At 43.7% G+C, this 19444-nt stretch overlaps 1 protein-coding gene across 1 annotated transcript in view; it reads left to right on the top strand.

The window, feature by feature from the left end:
* Window positions 1-465: 465 nt before the first annotated feature.
* Window positions 466-19444, top strand: part of CCNH (cyclin H) — a 211271-nt gene continuing 192292 nt past the window's right edge. The window contains exon 1 of the mRNA XM_085632430.1: window positions 466-683. The gene's annotated coding sequence lies outside the window, so the exon portion shown is untranslated. The remainder of the gene's footprint in view (window positions 684-19444) is intronic.

The following is a 19444-nucleotide window of genomic DNA, read 5'->3' as shown; positions in this document are numbered from 1 at the left end:
AAAGTAATTTTCAAAATGGTCCATTATTTGAAAACCCGGACAAATCATATTTTTCAGCACAACCGGGAAAATGTACCGTATTATGCTTTAACGATTCCAATTTGACCACGCTGCTTTTGCGGAGGGACAGGCAGGCGCGCAGGCATCCACCTACGGGCAGCAGCGGAATTTCTAAGCTCCCCGCCTATTTAAGGGTAGGCACAGACAGTCGGGGGCGCAGACGGTTAGAACACGTGTTGTACGGCAAGGTAGCAACGCCAGTAGCGAGTGCCCCAAATAGTTGAGTACGGGAGCTAAGCTAACCCGCTACAATAGCATCTCGCCCTATCCTGAAATAGCTGAGATGTGCGTTCCTACAGGTCCCCTTAATGTTTCTCAGGAAGTACATAAAAAAACACTTCCGGTGCACCCGGGGAAGAAAGCTTCAGTAATAAAAATACTGCCCAAAAGCGTCACTAATTTGACGCTTATCAGTTCAGGAGAGGAGGAGATATTTCTTCCGGGGCAGAGGCCCTTTTTTTTCCGGGGCTTTTAATCCGCCTTTTCCGGCGTTGGTTGTGTTTTTTTAACCAATCGCAAGAATATAGGGGCGTTGCTGTTGCCAGGCCTCGCCCACTCTCTTTCCTGAAAGCATTTCAAACATATATGGAAGTAATTGGATTTTAACGATCTTCACTCAGAAGGTAATGTCCGAGTTCGGGAATGTTTCCTCTTTTTTGGGGGGAGTGTTGGCGTGTTTATTCTGTGGCTAAATGCCATTCAATTTCTCCTCTTCTAACCATGTATGTTTCTGGTCACGTATACAATTTCTTCTTTTTAATATTGTCTCCTCGGTTACTACCTTCGTTATGTTGCTCCCGTTGTCTGCTAATCCGTTCTCGGTTGATTCTATGCTATCTATCCCTTTCTCACCAGTCTCTTTTTATCGCACGCATTTTTAAAATCTATTACATCTTCTGTCAACGTTCCCTCTCATTGGACTAATCCTTAGTACCATCCTGTTCTGCGTGTTTCTGTGTTACCTAATACACATGAGCCTTTTATCATATATTTTTCTTTCTGTTGCTTCCAACTTGTCTCATTCCTCCCATTCTTCCCGAATACGCTGCACTGTCGGTGTGTTAGCGTTGTCTAATGATGAGCCCTGCTTCATCCCCATGATGTAGGGCAAAGGTCTTCAAACTTTTTTGCAGCAGTCTCGCTTAGACTATGTAAATACTATTTTAAAATAATAACTTACACATTTACAGTGCTTTCAGGCACAGGCTGGGACCTTATAGCACTATAAACAGGGCCACTGGAATTATGTAGCAGGAGAAGGCCAAATTATGCAACAGGGTTGGCTAAATTATGCTGCAAGTAAAGGCGAATTATGCTGCATAATGCATATTTATGTGATAGCATTACATTATTATGTCATTTTTAGGTCTCGCCTACGCAGCGCGCATGCGCAGCATAGGCAAAAAGACCTTTTCCGATTGCTTTGGCTTTTCAGCCAAAAACGTGCACGCGTTCCATTGCCTTTAATGGCAAAGCGTGCACGTCTGGAGATTCACTTGTGGAAGCGCGCGGCACCATATGGTAGCAATTATCGCTCCTGGCGCTGCACGCTCCCGCAAGTGAAACGCTTTCACTCGCCCCCTCCTCTCACCCCTGCTGCCTCCTTTTAGCGCGAGGAGCGCGCTTGTTTGCAAGCAACGGATATAAATAAACAAATCTGGCTCACGTTGTAATGTTGTTGGCAGCTTTTTAAAGTGTGTTTGCGTTTCGTGCCCTTGGTGAAGTTATCTCTGTTGGCGGTGGTAACATATTGGAGGATGCCCCAATCTATGACCGTCCGTTGTGTGCAGTCCAGTTTTAACAATTCACCTGCCACAACAGCTTACTATGTATGCTTAATGCTTCCATTCTTAGCTTCTATTTCCACTTTTTAAATGATTTTTTCATATTCTCTGTTATTGTACTTGTGTTTACCACTTATACACCAGTGGGCTTGATTAAGTGGCCTCTCTTAGCTAAACCGTTCTTTAAAATTATTACATTTTTGTCAGTGTGTTTTTTTGCCAGAGCCTTTTATTTGCTTGAAACAAAATCTGCCCTGTAGCCGGGGGATTGATAACTTTCCCAGTGGTGGATTGTTTGTATGCAGGAAGTGGTGTGAACCTCGTGTGCACAATTTGGTTATGTTGTTCCTCCTCTATTGAACTAGGTGGGGTGATCCATTTCCTGTTCCGAGTGTGTACCTTGTTCTTCAGACTGTTTCAGAATTCCTTCTGTAAATCGGTTTAGTTTGACTTTTGTGTCGCAAAGGTTTTATTGCAACACCATCTTAACTCGCCACATTTTTCTCGTTATGCTACTTTGATTTACTTCTCTCAGTGTACAAATATTTTTATGTACGACCCCCCCCCCCTCTGTTTTTCCGCTCCTTAACCCCACCCTGTGCCTCCTAAGGATTTCCTTTATAAGTGACCCCTAGGAACAGGGAGTATTCGCTTTAACATCAAAGAGCAGGCCGGGGCTAATCCCTTTAATGAATGGCTGTTTGCAGGAGGTGACAACATGTAATCATAAGAAAAAAAATGTAATTGTTAAAATACATTGACAAAACATGCGAAGTTAGGAGCGATGATCTATTCAACTATTTTGTGGCAGACTTGTGGCTGTGATTATACATAACAGGAAGGTGTGGAAGGGAATCTGCTGCATCGCTAAATGCTTATAAGATCCTAAAGGGGAGACCTATTGGCTATGTCAATGCTTGTTACACTTGTTAACACTGTGCTGGCATATATCGCCCCTCATAAGTACCAGTTTAACACCCACATATAGCAATAAGCAACAGAAAGGTGGCCAGTCAACCTTTACGAAGGGCTTTGCACTGGGGGGGTAACGTGTTGCTGCATTTTTACTAACTTTTGAACTGTTTGAGCTAGAAACATTTTTTTTTTGTTAAAATCTGCAAATTACGCAGCAGATGATGGATTAAGTGGCAAATGCGGGAAATCCAGAGCTATGCACAAAACGCTAAATTTCATAATTCCAGTGGCCCTTAATAAATACAGAGGTCACTGTTCCTCTGCACCAACTAGGTTTAAATTGTGTATCACTCAGCTTTAACACACACAGACCTCTTCAATGATGGTATTTGCTAACTGAGGTTTCATAGCCTAAAAGAGTAAATTGATCACCGGTTAGTTTAACTTGCATTTATTTTTCAATGAAACTGTTGTGCATTATTTTATACACACGTACACGACTGTGACAACACAAAGCATTTAGACTTTTTTTTTTAGGGTGAGTCTGGACAGCGCATGCGCTGCTCTGTGAGCGATGCTGTATTGAGTTAGGGATTTAAAGCTCTGCCCGCTCTCCGCTCATATTTTTCATTGGCTTGTGGCCTTGTCCTTTGTAAATGCTGGCTTCTGATTCCTTAATCGCCTTGTTAGTCCCTCCTTAGTACCGTCGTGTCTTCATTTGAAACCTCCCATGGAGACTGACCCTTTTACTTCTGTTGGGACACGGTATGTTTTATTTGGTCTGTAAGCACTATTTTCTTTAATGGGTTTTGCCCTACTGCAGGCACTATGTGCTTTCCTTACATCCAGCGCGCCATGCATTCCAAGTAGCCGAGCCAATTGTTTGCATAGGCAACTTCCCTGCCTGTGAGCACAACGGGGGTCGCGTGAGATCGCTCCCGGGCCTCACCACTTACTTAAAGTTGTGCTCAGAAGTCTGTGTGCTTGTTGTTTGAGGAGCAGTCAAGTCACATCAGGAAACCAGCATTTGCAATGCACTAGGTCTCGCGTTTACGTGAGTTTGGGCTATTGGCATTGTAAATGACAATGCCTTTTATTTATATTTTAGTTTTTAAAACACAAATAAAAGGCATTGTCATTTACAATGCTAATAGTTTAACCAAAAGCGAGACCTATTGCATTGCAAATGCTTTTATTTACTGCCCATGTCAACACCGTGCAAACACTTACCTGGCACTCAGAATCAACACATTTATCACATGCATGTATCTGTTGTCTGTTTGCACCCCTTGCAGAGTGTTTGCCTCCTTCTTGTCTCCATTGTCTGATGGTCTCGGTTAACGTGAGGCTACCGGCTCTACAGATAATGGAGCATCCAGGGCATGCATCAGACTACATCCTTCGAAGACCAGAGGGATTGTAAACCATTGTCGGCTCGGTATCACTGAACCTGTCAAACAATGACTTACCAGTATTTTACGGGTTCTTTTCTCATGGAAAACAGAGGTTTCTGTTTACTCAACCTGAGCCTGAGAAAACAGGAGTACAAGGAGGAGTTCTATTGCTTTTCACCCCAATTCCAGCCATATTAAAACCATGTCCATCTCAATCGTCAAAAACACGGAAGTAAGAGTGATATGTTAACGTTATTTGCTTTTTGCTTTTGCCCAAATGGATGTAGAAATCCTTACCTTCCACCCCAAAATACATCGCAGTAACAGCAGCAGAACCTACGATCACAAAAGTATGGTTCGTGACTGGAGTTATGCATGCAGAGCCATGTACACCCTGTGGCATCAGTGGAAAAGGAGTGGTAGTTTAAACTAGCTCAATAGGCCCTCAAAGACATAAAAGGTGCATGTTTGCTCTTTTCCTGAATTGCACATTTTTGTTCAGATGGTATGGGCAGCTATAAAGACGCACATCCAGCCCATTCTTAAACAGGCATTTGCAATGCAATAGGTCTCGTATTTTAAAAAACTTTGACCTATTGGTATTGTAAATGACAATGCCTTTTTATTATTGCAGGTTTTTTAAACGCATAATTAAAAGGCATTGTCATTTACAATGCCAATAGCTCAAAATCTCGAAAATGCGAGACCTATTGCATTGCAAATGCTTGTCTTTAAAGCAACCTCTTTGACCCTGCCAGTAAACTCACTGACCCCAGCCCTCACGGCATTCCGAGTAAATAAAGACTGCTTGGAAAGGCAGAAAGTAAACATTGCTGCACTTCCAGGCCATATTCATTTGCATGTAATTGCAGACGTGTTTGCACCCCCCCTGGGAACCCTTCCATGCCCCCCCCTCCCCAGGGGGGCATGCCCCACAGTTTGAAAACCTCTGACGTAGGGTGACCAGATGTCCCGGATTTCCCCGGACTGTCCCGGTCTCCCAATGCTTTTGTCAATTTTATCTAAATGTCCCGGTTTTTGGGACAAAGGTCAGGTCAACGTGCGATTCAGAATCGAAAGGTATGTTCTCCTTTTACATGCACATCTAAAGTCTTAAATAATGTATGTATTTTATTGGTTTCTGACCTGCAGCACAGTCCGCTGCCTTATCCCAGCAGCAGAGACAGTGTAGGAAGTAGGGCGGAGGTCTAGCAATATATAATGTTATGTGAACATAGCCTTGTATATATGTGTGTCTGTGTGCAGACACCACACCACCCCCCCCCCCACCTGTGGCGGCTCCTCAAGGGAGTGCGGTGGGGAGGGGTAAGGTGGGGCTAGTAAACTCCGGCATAAAGCCGTATATAGTTCAGTAGATAAATAAAACTAATTACATTGCGCGCGCTGCATCGCCATTTGGCGTTGCAGTGCGCGCAATGTAATTCTTTTTATTTATTTACTGAACTCCATATGGCCGTATGCCGGAGTTTACTACCCCCCACCATGCCCCTCCCCCGCCCCCGCCCCGCAGCACTCCCTGGAGGAGCCACAACTGACACACAAACACACCCCTCTCTCTGCTGAATAAACAAGCATTTACAATGCAATGGTCTCGGCATTGTTAAAGTTAGAGCTATTGGCATTGCTCATGACATTATTTTTGTTTGTTTTTGTTTTTAAAACATTTAACCCCTTCTGTGCCACGCCCTTTCCCCCTCCTGTGCCGGGCGTTTCATTAGTGGGTGGGGTTCATGACGAGACTATCTCGTCATGGGCACAGAAGAGGTTAAAGTAACGGCATTGTTATTTACGTCAATAGCTTAATCTCTCTCAAATGCGAGACCTATTGCATTTGCACCCACACAGAGAGCCACCCACACAAAGCTACACACACACACACACACACACACACACACAGCCACCCACACATAGCCACCTACACAGAGCTATTCACATAGAGCAACCCACATACAAATAGAGCCACCCACACAGAGCCACCTACACACACACAGTTACCCACACAAACAGTTTCCCACACACAGACAGCCACCCACACATAGAGCCACCTACAAAAAAAGCCACCCACACAGAGGCACACACACATAGAGCCTCCCACACACACACACAGCCACCCACACTTACACAGAGCCACACACACAGAGCCACACACACAGAGCCACACATACATACACAGAGCCACATACACACACAGCCACACACACACACATACAGAACCACACACACACACACACATGGATCTAGACACATACATATTTGCTACCCGAGACCTAAAAAGGAAGCTCAGTTCCACTATGGCGGTGGCACAGACTTGTGGTTCAGGGCGGACGGCGCCTCGGGAACCAATAAGAATCCATACACGTCCCATATAGCACACGCCACCCCTCCCTCCCCGCCCGCCACGGCCAAGAAGCAGTAAAAGACGGTACCGCCCACGCAATCTAATGAGTTATGCATTCTCACGAATACGTACAGTTCAACATTTTCAATTGTAGAACCCAGCAACGTTTTTGGTAATTTAGAGGGACTCGCTAGTTTTTTTTTTGCCGCGTCCCAATTTCATGCCTGCAACGTTAGGTACACAACAGCACCCACCATCCTATCAGTAGGAGGCGCCATCTATCGGGTCATATATGCAGTAATGATTTCAATGCAATGATGAACTGAAACATTCAAAAATTACCTATACCCAACTGGCAACTGATGTGGACAATATAAGCCCCGGCTCCTAATGACTCCAAAAGATTATATGGTACTCCATATATGTCACGTTTTATTCCTCTTTAACGGCCACTAGTGATTCGCTTTTGAATCCAAACAAACAAGGCGTGGTACTTACCGTGGGTCTTCGAACTCGACAAAAGCAAAAGGGGCCCACCGCGCCGATTCTTGAGGTCGATGTCACGAATAGCGCCATATTTGTAGAATACGTCCTCTATGTCCTTGGTGCGAATGTCGGGCGGCAAGTTCCCAACATATATGCGGCAGTCATTGTTCGGAGCTAAGTGCTTCTTACAAGTGGGAGTGACTTTTGGTGAGAATGTGGCGGCGGCGAGCGAGCCCACTGCCAGTCGTTGAGGGAATTGCTTCCCTGAGGGAATTCTGAAATCGCCTTCGTTCTCTTCACTCTTCCAGCCGGGCCGTGTACGGGGTACCATGGTGGACGGGGTTGACGCCATGAACACCACCATGTTTCTCCGAGGTCAAGCAGAAATGCCTCGGAGAAATGCAGCGTCGTTTTCGGATTCGGGGGCGTGTTTTTCTTTCTCTCCTCTTGCCATTGGCTGGTATGTTTACATTCCAGAGGAGGGAAAGAAAGTAAAAAACACGCCCCCGAATCCGAAAAAGACTGGGCTTAAATGGACAGACGCCCCTCTCCTCCAATGGCTGGCCTCCGTTTAGGAAGCCAGCCAATGGAGAAGAGGGGCGGGTTCAAGCCCCATACTAGAAAACATTAAATCTCGCCAAGCGAGACTGCGCAAGCGCAGCCTTCGCTAGCCGAGACCTAAAAACGGGACAGGCCAGATATAAAAGTGAGGCAAAAGGCTTTAGTGCTACTTTTATGTCTCACCTGTTCCGTTTTTTGCTTCTAAAAATCTGGTCACCCTACAATGATGGGACTTTTCCTTTAACCTCCAGTTCAAAATAAGAGGCCCTCCTTGAACCGCGGCACTCCTTCTCTCTTTTTTGTTGTTGTTGTTTTTTTTAATTCCCTTGTTCTTAAGTCCAATGGCTCCTCCTGTACCCCCTGCACGAACCAGACATTAGAGCTCCCTTCTGCACTCCACAACTTAAGAAACACTCATCCGCTTCGATCCTGCAATCTAGTGACGAGAGCCCTCTGTATCCCTCCACCTGTTAGCTGTATGAAGGGACGTCCTGTCATGGTTTTCCAGATCCCAAGGGCTGAATGTGCTGCTATCAGTTCTTTAATTGGGCCAGTAATGCCTGGTACAGAGTACCAGCACTTTTTTATTCTGAGAGGCAGGGTACCGGCACTTCTCAAGAGCGACGTAATACTTTTAATTGGAGAGTACCGGCACTTCTCAGAAACATGCAGGTTCTCTGCTACGGAGTACCTGCACTTCTATTTTTCCATTTCAAGCACTGTTATTCTATGTGCACACAGTGGTTGCAGATTGCGGACCAGTTTTTTGCGAATGGACTAGGATTTTGTAAGCCGGCACATATATAAATATGTCTTTTCATAAAACATCCAGTGACAAGGAATGGAAGAAAGATCTGCCTAATCGGTATATGTTAGGGAGATCGTAGTTTGCAATCTGTGACTGTCCATCATCACCGGAATGGTGGCCTGCAAGAGTCAGCGGACCACTATGTCTTTGATTGTGCTTAAATGAAGAAAACTTGCTTTAATTTTTTTTATGCAGCCAGTTTTCCTTAAGAAAGCAGAAGTGCATTGAAAAAAAAGTTTAACTGATAGCTCCCTGAAACTTGTTTTCAGTAGTCACAAAGTGGAAGCAGTATAGAAGAGAGCCATTCCCCTTTGCTAGTCAGTAACTCATCAATGGTTTGTGACCAGAAGAAAGGTCGCAGACCATTGATATTTCAGGGTACAAATCACAATTTGGAATGGACACCCACAACACACCCATCCCTTATAGCGATTTCTAAACCATTCAGTGACCACTTTACAGATACGGAAACAATGTTCGAATTAGGAAATGTTTACTAAATACAAACGTGCTTTTTAACAGTTGCAAATCCTCGGATTTACAGATTAGAAGGTTTGCAATTGTTAACAAGTTTTGTATATCGGGCGCTAGATTTTTTTAGTTGGTGTCCAGACTGTGAGTGAGAAATTGAAGTTCCTTTTTCAAGTTTTATCACCAGTTCAGTCAATTTACGTGGGGTTTCCAGCGTTCATTTTGCTGTCATAGTAATACGTGATTGTGTAGCCCTTCTGTATTTGTTCCAGTCAATAGCTTACAAATACCCAGCATCCAACCATCTGCTTGGGTCGAAATATGAGAAGGTCCCTAAAACACCGCTCTCACGATAGCACTAATTTCACTATTTTCTTGTAGAGCCCAACACTGGGCATGATAAGTCTCTTGCTCTTCGCTGGCCCCTCTCTTTTGCTCATCTTCTCTTTCCCACCATCTCTGACCACAAACCCCTCTTTCTCTCGCCATTGAACGAGTCTGACAGTCTAGGAGGTCCCCAATATATATCTTCTTTCCTTGCCTAATTTTTCATCTGGTGCTGCCCCATGTCTCTTTCTCAGAGAACACAACATTGGGCTCGCAGTGCTGGAGCAAATCATGGCAACTACCTCTTGTCCATGCAGAGTTGAAGTACCGTTGAAGGAAATTAAACCATTACATTTATTTGCCTTCTGTGTCAAAACTAGTTGTAAGACAACGGAGGTATGGGAAACCACTGAAATGCATAGTAAGTTAAAACAAATGTAAAATTACTTTAATTCAGCTTTCAAATGGCCGTGCAGTTACATAATAACAGTCCATTTTCGTGTACCAAAATAGGATTTAAAAATGTAAATAAAAAAATTGTCATAATGTGAACTGAAATTATTCTTTAAATCCATGGATCGCTTAGTCTTGAAGCACAAAGTTTGAAAAACGGATCCAAAAGACTTGTCACATAACTCTGTAATGAGGAATATATCAAAAGCACATGCAAATCGAGACAGGTAATGTTTTGTTTTGGCGTTTTCCTTCATTTCTATTTATGCCCAAGACCTGGCACCTTAGAGAAACTGGAGCAGACATTCTTCACATTTCATTGGAACAGTGCTTCCAGGTGTCCAGAATCTAATGTTTGAGTCAATTAAATTGCTAGTGAAAAATAATATAACCATGATCAGTGTTAATATCAGAAAATAGAAAATAGTTGTTTGTGCAACTTGATCAGGCCTTAGCATAAAGCACAAGGCCCAAAAAAACATTTATCGGGGGGCTAACTTTGTGTAGCTTTGCTAGACTGTTGACATATATCTCATAATAGCAAATATAACCGTGTCTCTTACCATGTGACCAGTTATGAAATGTCACTTACTTCTCCAGCCCCTGGCACAACACATGATCAGACGTAATTTTTACAAAGAAGCAACTATAATCTGCTGCTCTCTTTAGTTGTTATTATCTGGTGAAGCTTCAAGCTATTTACCCTTTCTCGAATTGTAACTAATACTGCTGTGGGTAAGATTCAGTTCTAGTGTTTGTGGGAGAATGCTTCCATGTCACAGCCAATGTGTACCACAGCTGAAAGACTGATTGTATACAAACCCAGCACATACATGTGTGGTCTGTTGCTGGCACTCTTGATGATTACTTTACATACAGCACACCAATACAATATATGTGACCTCACAAACTGAGGCCATCTAGCTGCTGGCCCATCTGCCACAGAGGTTCATACCTCTTCCAAACTCAATTTCTCACTGGGCTCTAACTCATTTCTGGGTGCTAGTTGCAGGAGGTAAATTGTATAGTTTGGTGATTACTAGATCCTCGGTGTGCAACGAATAGCGCGGATTGTCGCCAAAATGAAATAATATAATTCAGCCTTTCAGTTACCATCACTTACAGGGTCAAGCCCCGTGCCCGCGCCAGTTTCTTCTCACCTCAGGTGATGGATTTTTGCCACAGTATTTTGATTCAAAGAGCTATTTCGGCACCACAAGCTACATTTCTACTAAAATTCCAAGTTCAGTCAATGATGAGAGGTTTAAATCCGTTTAAAAAGCTTTTATTCTCATTAACAGATTAGTATCTTTATATTCTTTTTATTCAAATTAGTCAAATCTTTAGTAAGATTACAGAAATCTCATAAAAAGGTTTGGTTATAGCAAATAGTCCAATAATACATCAAGCGCATTCCATAAAGAAATAAAACCATATTCTAAAGAACAGAATTTCTAAATTAGTGGAACTCTAGGAGTTCGCTAGGCCCAACAGCGAGACCACAGAATTATCCCCCCTCCCAAGAACTCTGCAACAAAGTTGGCACCTTCTTCCACCAAAAGATCAGGAAGATCTACGACTGCATCGATACCCTAGACCAGGCAGCCACACCTGCCACTATCGCACAAAACCAAGCTGCACCCATCAGACTGTGCTCTGCTGGACCCCGCTCACCAAAGAGGACACGTTCAAGAACATGAAGAGCATCCACTCGGGAGTCCCGGCGGACCCATGCCCGTACCACATTCTTCCATAAAACATCCGCCGCCATCGCCCCCCAGCTCTGCCACACCATCAACTGCTCCATCGAATCTGCCACCTTCCCCGTCGACTGGAAACACTCAGAGATCAACCCCCTGCTGAAGAAACCATCCTCAGACCCGTTGGACCTTAAGAACCGCAGAACGATCTCTCTCCTCCCCTTCCCAACCAAAGTCACAGAAAAAACCATAAATGCACAGCTCTCCGAGTTTATTGAAGCGAACCACGTCCCGGATACCTCCCAATCCGGTTCTGAAGCAACCACAGCACAGAGAGTGCACTCCTCGCCGCCACAGACGACATCCGCTCCCTCCTCGACTGGGGCGAGACCGCAGCCCTCATCCTACTAGACCTCTTTGCCACCTTCGACACAGTCTCCCACTGCACCCCAATCACCAGACTCAAAGACGCCAGCATCCACGACAAGGCCCTGGACTGGGTCCGCTCCTTCCTCGCCGGCCAGACCAAGCGAGTCAGACTGCCCCCATTCTTCTTAGAACCTTCGCAGTTTAGCTGTGGAATTCTTCAGGGTTCTTCCCTGAGACCCACCTCTTCAACGTCTACATGACCAGCCCCCCCCCCCCCCTCGCTAGCATCGTCAGAAGCCACGGACTCCACATGGTCGCCTCCTATGCCGACAACACCCACCTGCGCCTCACCAATGAACCCACAACTGCCAGAACCAACCTCCAGAGTGGAATGAAGGCCATCGCTACATGGATGAAAGACAGCTGCCTCAAGCTCAACTCGGACAAGACTGAGGTAGTCATCCTGGGACCCACCCCATCAGTCTGGGACGACTCCTGGTGGCCAGCCGCTCTGGGACTCCTCCCCGACGGACCACGCACGCAACCTACCTTGGCATCATACTGGACTCTTTGCTCACAATGAACCACCAAATCAATACAGTTTCCTCAGCCTACTTCCACACGCTCCGCCTGCTCCGAAGGACATTCTGATGGATCCCCACAGACTGCAGAAAGACTGGTCACCCACACTCTCATCACTAGCAGACTCGACTATGGCAACACACTCGCCACCAGTGTCACCCAGAAACGATTCAAGAAACTACAGAACATCCAAAAAGCCGCCCCCAGACTAGTCGTCGACATCCACAGCACGCAACACCTCCGACAACTCCACAGGCTCCCAATCAACAAGAGTCTCTTTTAAGCTCCTTACCCATGCCTACAAAGCCCTACACAGCAAAGGTCTGGGGTACCTGAACCACCACCTCACATTCCACACACCCGCCAGACAACTCTGATCCTCCCAACTCACCCTCGCCTCCATCCCCAGGATCCACATGACCAGAACTGGAGGAATGTCATTCTCCTACCTCATCACCAAGACCTGGAACACCCAGCACCTGCACCTCATGCAATCGGCATCGCTGACCGAATTCAGGAAGGATGTCAAGACCTGGCTCTTCGAATGATCCTCCACCCAGTCCAACCAGCAGCCCCCCTCCCCTAGCACCTTGAGGCCCTCATGGGTGAGCAGTTGTGCTTCACATGCCCCTGATTGATTGATTGATTGATTGACCTCATGAAGAAAAGTTCAAGCTTAAAAAAAAAGAAAAGTTAGTGAGCTCAAAAGAGCATAACGCTCAAAGCCATATTAAAGCAGCAGAGCATTCTATAAAGAGTAGTTCATGAAACTCAGCCGAGTCTCAGTAATGCGAGCAAACGATCATACAGTTGCAGTAGCAACCTGTTAAAATAAAGCATCAAAATAAAGTAAGGATGAACAGAATCAGCAGTAGCCCCAACTTTCAGTCTAGGACAAAGGAAATTGGACGAGAAGGGGGGTAAGGAGAGGAGAAAAAGCATTGAAACTAACTAGGAACCCGCACTAATGTAAAAGACATGAAAGCGTGTTGCAGACATTGTAGCAGGCTTCTTCCTCTCTGGATCAATTGGATAGCAGCACTAGTCTGTGAGCAGGTTCAGCTCTTCTTTTCCCATGTAAACGCATGTGGCTTGCAAAGTTTTCTGATAAACTTAGTTACAGACATTCTTGCATAGTTAAGTTCTGGAAACATAAGCCTCAGTTCCCATAGGCATTAAACGCCGGTTGGCCTTCTAAATATTAAATGTTTCACTGCGTGAACAATTAACCATACAAAAGACGAGAAATATCAACTTGCACAGTCACTATTAGGTAATGTATTTCATTTAACATAAACAAGAATTATTGTTTAAAATGTACAACTATTCTATCTGAGCATTATGTGAGACATGAGAAAATAGGAAGTTTAGTCATTGCAAACAAAATATTGCTTATGAAAAGTAATATATTTGCTAAAACTGAACAATCTGTATTTATGATGGAACATTTCTAAGCATGCCACACTGAGGTCAAGCTCCTAAATTACATTTGTGCACATTTCAGCAATATTAGTTTTACTTTTAGTTGAAGGAATCTTGCTTCTTAGCATTTCTGTGGCCTTTTCAAAATTTGCTATGACTGCCTATCGCACATTTTAAATGCGTGTCGTTTAAGCTTTGAATTTTACATTAATCATTGCATAATGAGCTGATAATATAAATAATTTGCGTTGTAATTAGTGGTCTTTATCAATCCCTCATATATCTTAATTTTACATGTGATTTCTGCTCAAAGGGAACTTTTATCATCCGTTGAATCCTGTCGTTTACATTTTAAACTTTGGAATTTTAATGACGTACAATAGCAGCTCCAACCACGGCACGGGACTCTTTCCTGGCTTGGGGCTGGCAATGCTGCTGTTCTTTAGCCGCCACACAGGACTCCCTATCCCAGGGCTAATGCGCCGCAGCTGCATTCGGGAGAGGCATGGCCATCGCACTCATAGCGCTGCTTCGCCCATAGTGATTCGGGATGCGCGAGGGCCCGTCTTTGCCTGTCCAAAACTGGAGGAGGCTGGGCTTGCCCTCTTGGCTCTAGTTTTTTTGGCTTTGTTCCTATTTATCGTTGCTTGGGCCACTCTTTGTTTTATGAACAGTACAGAACCCAGCCAAGACTTCATCCAAGAAGTAAGTGGCAATTTTCCATCAGGAACTCTATGCCCAGATTTGTACTTCTGTTCCTTCAGGCCTTATTTGCTGTATTGGTTGGATATAATACTCTTATTTAAACCAATGGCATTATTGGATACAATAGTCAAAAGAAAGACTGCAAGTCGCCAATGGATGGAAAACGCACTACTGTTGACTCATTTCTTGCTAAAGCTGTCGGAGCCACCTCGAAAGAAACAGACTTGGTACAACGTCTTTTGTCCTTGAGCATTGTCTGATCAACTGGGCTTTTGGAAGCTGTCACTGGGGATATTAACAATTCCGTTACGATTCAGGTCGAGGAGCAGGAAGTTTTGGAGAGGCATAGCATTAATGTGGCCCAGAATGAGCCCTCTTATAAGCATTCTCTTATGTCGACTGTAGCTCCTCTCTCTATGGCCCCTCCTTCTTTTGTTCTTGCACAAGCTGTAAAGCACAAACGGAAGTGTTGAAGGGCTGCAGCTGTTCACTGAAGCCCTTCTAGCCAAGGTAGCACTGCAGCTATTACCAATATTTCTTCTCTGGGTGACACTCTTGGGGCTCCCGTTTTGCAAAAATTAGTGGATTCTGTCAAAGATTTACTGACGCCACTATGGGAGAAATGTTATACGTTCGAGGGAAAAATTGGAAAAATTGTTTTTCTGTCCGAGCCTACCAAATTCTACTGTAGTGGAGCCCTCCTTTTTTGACCTTGGGAGTTAATACACCTTCTCTAACTTTGGAACCTGTTTGATCATCTCCTAGGGCTCCTCCTACGGCCTGTTTAGCCCCAGGGCCAGTTTCAGGGGGTCCGGTGGCAGGTTTTGTACAGGTGGGTGTTCCAGAGCCTTCTACATTAGAGCGATTTTCTGTACCATCCTCATCCATGGATAATCTTCAACAGAACCAATTATCTTCTTTAGCTACTCAGATGCATATTCCACCAGTATTGTGCCATGTAACTAGTGACAATGATATTCCTTGCGACCCCAGGCTGATTAACCTACCACCGGCTTATTGCCCTTACGTGGCAGTTCTGGTCAGTGTTCCCCCTTTGAATCCTGGATCAAGTGAAACCTGGGAGACTTTGAAGAATATAGTTGGTCATTGTTTCAATACGAACCATATATTTCCATCTAATAGAACACACCAAATATGCTAACTAGGAACATGGGTTGGATTGGGCCACTAAGGAAAAATTTCAGGGGGGACTGCATTGTTATTAATTTTCAACTACTGGGATTTGTTGGGGAAACTTATGATTCTACTCGTACTGGGTTTTTCCTACCGTCATTTACGCAGTACTGAATTAGGGTACAAGAGCAAGTCCAAACAACGGATGACATGGTTCGACCATCCTTTTTTCTCATAGTTATGTCCTCTTGGTTCCAAGTGCTGAACTTCTAACAAGATGACTGACTGACTTAACCATATGGGGGTTTATCCACTTGCGTGTTGTGAGGAGAATAGAGGGCTTAATATGAAAAATATTGCCGTAATTTTGCCCAACCACAATATATTATGCATAACTAAATTGGTGGGCTTTTCGGTAGCTATTAACCACAGGCCTATTATGACTACTAATGAAGCCAATTCCAGTCCTAATTTCCTACTTACCAATGAGTCCTGTATGAGTACTGCTAGTTTTGAACTGAACTGGCTGATTAACAGTAGTCATCATTCATGAGGTTATTTAAATCTAATGCTTTTCAAAACTCTTATTTCTTTCTCTAGTGTAAGTGAAGTCTACACCATTTGAAGAAAGCAAATGGGCATAGCAAACAAAGCCCTAATATTAGTATTGGCAAAAGTATAGCTTTCAAAATACAGGCAGGCATTTTGATGAAGTCTATCCACATTCTGTTGAAAGGACCACTTGCTCTCCCTATGTGACTCAGTGTAACATGTTCTTTTCCTTGCATTCACTGGTTGAAATGTTACACACCAATGACACACTTCTTCTGCAAGCATCCTGAACCTGGGATTAAACCGGGTCTGCCTAAAGAGTCATGCTATGGCGTCCTTCCCTAAATGTGTGAATCCATTAAAAAGTATTGTGTCATTGGGAATAGCAAACTATCAGGTAATACTGGTCTCCCATCAGCTGGCATCCATATGTCATTTGCATTTTTCTCACAACCTGTTCTGATCCAACTGTGTTCTGCTTCTGAGACATTTTCCTGTACTCTTTTTAGTTCATCCCAAGTATCGGTTACTTTTATCAACATTGAAAATTAAGTGTTCTCCTCAGATTCACATGTGAAATTTCCATTAAATGTGCAGCCCAACAGAGCACAATATTGTGCTACCGAACCTGCATACCTATTTCCCATGGCAATGTAGCCATTCCCATTTTCATGGGCTGCACATTTAACTACAGCAATTTCTGCAGTCCGTTGGAGAGCTTTAACACATTTCTCTCCTGCACCCCATTTTTAATCGGTGTACTTGAAGAGGTCATGGAACCTCTTTGTGACCATAATTGCCCAAAATCATTGCCAACACCAAAGCCGTACTGACTTTCTGTAAAAGTAGTCACTCTCATTTGAGCAGTTAAACTGCATGCTCTGGTAAGGGCAATCAGTAATGCAACTTGTGCTGAGGTAATCCCATGAAGCCATGAAGCTTCACCAACATAATCTATTGTACACACAACGGTAGCTCATTTTAGGGTACCATCATTATTTCTCAAACATGAGTCACCTACAGAAAGTAGTCTGGCTCAATCAGTGATTCATCCTTAATATCCGGTCTAGATTTTTTGTATAAATCTGTGATATCAAGGCAATCATGTTCAATTTAATCACAAACCGTATCATTTATGGGCCACAAAGTTGATGGATTTACCATTTGACAGCGTTTCAAAACTATGTTATCAGATTACAGAACTCTGTGCTCCTATTTCGTGAACCTATTATGGGGCATAAATTGGGCTTTTGTTCATGTCCATGTCATGCTCCACAGAGTGTTGGACCATTAGAGTTAAAGGATATTCCATCACCATGCTCTCACTTTTTTCCAGACTTGTGCTCACCCCGGCAACCGCTTGAACGCAGCTGGGTAGTCCAATGGCAACAGGGTCAAGGGATGGTTAAATAGTATGCTACTGGCTTCCGAACATCACCTTTTGTTTGAGTCAGCACTGAGAGAGCAAAGACCTCCCTCTCACTGCAAAATAATTTAAATTCTTTACTGTAATCTGGCATTCCTGGTGCTAGGGCACAACAACAACGTTTTTCCTTCAGCTCTAGGAAGGCTTTCAAGCTTTTGTTGTCCCAAGGAAGTGGATCAGACACATCCTTGTTTGTCAGCCTCAGTAAAGGCTTTGCCACTAGGGTAAAGTTTGGTAATCCTTGTCTGCAGTAGCCAACCATTCTCAGAAATATCCTTACTACTTTCTGTGTTCGAGGTGGATTCATCTGAAACATTGCTTTTACTCTCTATGGTGATTTTCTAGCTCCTTTCTCCTTTCTCCTTTATGTGTCCCAGATATTGAACTTCTTTCTGACAGTACTGCAGTATAGCTGGTGACACTTTATGTCCATTTTCATCCAGGTGATTCAACAAGGCTATGGAATCTTGTTTACAAGCTTCTTGTGTCTCTGATGCCACAAGTAGATCATCTATGTACTGCACAAGAACTAATCTGTAGGGCATTTGTAATGACTCCAATTTATTTTCCAAGAGTTGGTTGAAAATAAATGGACTCTCCGTTTACCCTTGGGGGACTCGGCACCATGCCAAGACTCTGATGGAAAATAAATTAAAAGAAGAACTGGCTATCATCTTGCAATGGCACTGAGAAGAAAGCCTGACAAAGATCAATAACAGTAAACCCTTCTGCAGTACTTGCAATTTGGAATAATATTGTGGCTGGATTTGGTAACATGGGACAACATGAGTCAAATGTTTGTTCATCTTTCTCAGCTCCTTAACTATCCTATAGTTTCCATTGGGTTTCTGCAAACCCCTGATCGGAAAGTTACAGGAACTCCCAATCAATTCCCTCAAAATCCCCTTCTGTGTCAAGGTTTGTTTCTATTACAGGCATTTTTCCTGCAATTGAGTCAGATAGTACGGGGTAGTGCTCTTGGGTATGCTGCTTTCACCTTTAAAGAAATTTGGACTGGTTCTACTCCTTGAATCAGTTGAATGTTTTTCCCTTTGAGATTCAATTCTTCTGGGTTCACAGCTTCCTCAAGTCAGTGGGTAATTCTTCAGTTGTCATTAATGGAAATAATCCTACAACTGTCTTTTGTTGAACCATTATAAACTCTATCTTCATCAAGCATCAAACTCTACACGATCTGGTGTGCACTAGATTGTACACTTTAACTTGCTCAATAAATCTCTCCCTAATAGATTTACTGGACTTCTGTTACAAACAACAAAATGGTGATTTTCTTCAAATTAACTTATTTTTACTGGGACCTTCTCTGACACTGGATTAGTGATTTATGTTTATTTGAAACACCTACAGCTGGGTTCTTCTTTCCTGAGAGGGGTAGATCTGGGTCTTCCACAGTTCCAATAGTGGATCTAGAAGCACCAGTATCTCTGAGAAATGATACGGGGTGGCCATTCCCCTCACTTTCTATGACTGGACCACTCTGGTCTACCTCTAAGACAGCGGCAAGCATGTAGTCTTCCTTCCCCCACCTCAGTCTGCATCATTGGGACGTATCCAAGCCTGAGTCATCATTATCAGATACAGAAAATTGCTGAAAGGCATTCTGATTTGAGTTAGGGAATTGCTGTAATGTATTTTGATTTGCATTTATAAAAGGATTTGTATTTGCATTTGGCATCTGGTTCAAATTAAATCTTAGGTTTTCCATATTCTGTGGGACCATTTGAGCTTGTGGGACCTACATCTTTGGCACTTATTTTTGCATTGGCACCTGCATCTGTTGTACTGGTATATTTTGCATCTGCACTCCTTTCTGCATTTGAACATTTCCGTTTGCATTATCAGGATTAAATCTACACCCCCTCTTCTAATGCCCGATCCTGTGACAAGCAGTCTTTTTCTTCAATGCTGCAACCTC

Source organism: Triturus cristatus, chromosome 2_1, assembly GCF_964204655.1.
Source record: "Triturus cristatus chromosome 2_1, aTriCri1.1, whole genome shotgun sequence".
Classification (NCBI taxonomy): domain Eukaryota; kingdom Metazoa; phylum Chordata; class Amphibia; order Caudata; family Salamandridae; genus Triturus; species Triturus cristatus.
The sequence above is the reverse complement of the archived record's forward strand: the minus strand, read 5'-3'. Positions and strand labels throughout refer to the sequence as shown.